At 43.2% G+C, this 2,670-nt stretch overlaps 1 pseudogene; it reads left to right on the top strand.

Moving 5' to 3' along the window:
• LOC112665064 (G2/mitotic-specific cyclin-B1-like) lies at positions 1 to 1,748 on the top strand (annotated as a pseudogene).
• Positions 1,749 to 2,670: the final 922 nt, after the last annotated feature.

A 2,670-nucleotide genomic window follows, 5' to 3' on the forward strand; every position in this document is an offset into this window, starting at 1 on the left:
ATGGCACTCCAGGTCATCAGGAACACCAAAGTTAATGTTGAAAATAAGACGAAGATCGGTTGGCAGGGGCAAAGTGGGTGCCTCTGGCCTCCGCTGCAGCCTCCAAGCCTGGCCTGAGGCCAAGAACTGCCCTGGGAGACATTGGTAACAAAGTCAGTGAACAACCAAACCACAGGCCAAACTGCCTCTGAAAAAGGAAGCAAAAACTTCGGTTCCTGGCTAAGTCATCGCTAAAAAAAATACCAAAGCCTCTGGAGAAGGCACCCAAGCCTGTCCCTGTACCTGTGCCAGAACCAGAGCCGGAACCTGAGCCGGTTAAAGAAGAAAAACTTGGGGGATCCCTGGGTGGCTCAGTGGTTTAGCGCCTGCCTTCAGCCTAGGGTGTGATCCTGGAGACCTGGGATTGGGTCCCACGTCAGGCTCCCTGCATGGAGCCTGCTTCTCCTTCTCTCTCTCTCTCTCTCTCTCTCATAAATAAATAAATAAATAAATAAATAAATAAATAAATAAAATCTTAAAAAAAAGAAGAAGAAAAACTTTTGCCCAAGCCTGTTTTGGTTGATACTCCCTCTCTAAGCCCGATGGAAACATCTGGATGTGCCCCTGCAGAAGAATATCTGTGTCAGGCTTTCTCTGATGTAATTTTTAAAAAATTATTTCTTTATTTATTCATGAGAGACATGCATGCACAGAGAGAGAGAGGCAGAGACACAGGCAGAGGGAGAAGCGGGCTCCATGCAGGGAGCCCAATGCGGACCCGGATCATGGGTCTCCAGGATCACACCCTAGGCTGAAGGTGGCGCTAAACCCCTGAGCCACCCAGGCTGCCCACTCTCTGATGTAATTCTTGCGGTGAATGATGTAGATGCAGAAGATGGAGATGATCCAAACCTTTGTAGTGAATATGTGAAAGATATTTATGCTTATCTGAGACAACTTGAGGAAGGACAAGCAGTCAAACCAAAATACCTACTGGGTGGTGAAGTCACTGGAAACACGATTGCCATCCTAATTGACTGGCTAGTACAGGTTCAAATGAAATTCAGGTTACTGCAGACCATGTACATGACTGTTTCCATTATTGATCGGCCCATGCAGAATAACTGTGTGCCCAAGAAGATGCTGCAGCTGGTTGGTGTCACTGCCATGTTTATTGCAAGCAAATATGAGGAAATGTACCCTCCAGAAATTGGTGACTTTGCCTTTGTGACTGACAACATTTACACTAAACACCAAATCAGACAGATGGAAATGAAGATTCTAAGATCTTTATTTATAAAATGGTCTGGGCCACCCTCTACCCCCTGCATTTATAAGATCTTTATGAAATGGTCTGGGCCGCCCTCTACCCCCTGCATTTCCTTCGGAGAGCATCTAAGATTGGAGAAGTTGATGTTGAGCAACATACTCTGGCCAAATACCTGATGGAACTATCTATGTTGGACTACGATATGGTGCACTTTCCTCCTTCTCAGATTGCAGCAGGAGCTTTTTGCTTAGCGCTGAAAATTCTTGATAACGGTGAATGGACACCAACTCTACAGCATTATCTGTCATACACTGAAGAATCCCTTCTAAACGTCATGCAACACCTGGCTAAGAATATAGTCACGGTGAATCGTGGGCTTACAAAGCACATGACTATCCAGAACAAGTATGGCACCTCTAAGCATGCTAATATCAGCACTCTGGCACAGCTAAATTCTGCAGTGGTTCAAGATTTAGCCAAGGCTGTGGCAAAAGTGTAACTTGTAAACATGCATTGGGGTATTGCAATATCTGCAAATAAAATTGGCACATGTGCCATCTGTACATATTATATGTTACCTTTACTTACTTTTAATAAAGTTTGTGGTCCTTTTTAACGTCTTATACCTTAAATATATATATATATATATATATATATATATATAAAAGTTGGCATAATTCATACCTGATTTTATATAGTTAACTGCCCAACCATTGGCATCTTATCTTACTTATACAGAAATATTGAAGTTAGGAATAGTGCTACTACCTCTACTATGATTTAACAGGATTGTGGAAGTATTAGCCAACACATACATAAGAGAAAGCATTTTAGAAAAGAAATATAATAATGGAAAAGAAGGGAGAAAAGGATCTATATTTAGGAGCTTACCTGGCAGTCAACAGATCTGTCTTTTGTTTCAACAGTGTTTAGATGGAACATATTTTCAGAATCCCCTTCTTTCTGCCTTGGAACACTTCAATATCCTCTCCATTCCCAACCTCAGGACCATCTTCTCATCCATCCCCTTTCTCCCACAGTAGCTAACACCATTTTTTGTTCTTAGCTACACATATTGCTAACCAACCTGAGCTCCCAAATTAGAGTTACTCAGAATAATTAAAATAATTCATGATTATTCCACTGACTTGGAGGCCGCTGTCAACCACCTAGTTAATCTGCATCAGCTGGCCTCCACCTATCTCTCTTGGGTTTCTGTTTTGAGCATGACATGTCTCTGAAAGAGGGCCATACCCTCTTTCAGATGTGCAGAAGCCACCCCAAGAGGAGTGGGACAAAAATCCTGGACCTCATAGAAAACACCGTGCCCCTGGAGAAAAACCCGAATGAGGCCCTTCGGCATCTGCAAGTCCTGGGTTCTGCCTACACAGACCTCCACCTCCTGAAGAACAGCTTCCTAG

The sequence above is a fragment of the Canis lupus genome, chromosome 17, assembly GCF_003254725.2.
Source record: "Canis lupus dingo isolate Sandy chromosome 17, ASM325472v2, whole genome shotgun sequence".
In the NCBI taxonomy this organism is placed as follows: Eukaryota; Metazoa; Chordata; class Mammalia; order Carnivora; family Canidae; genus Canis; species Canis lupus.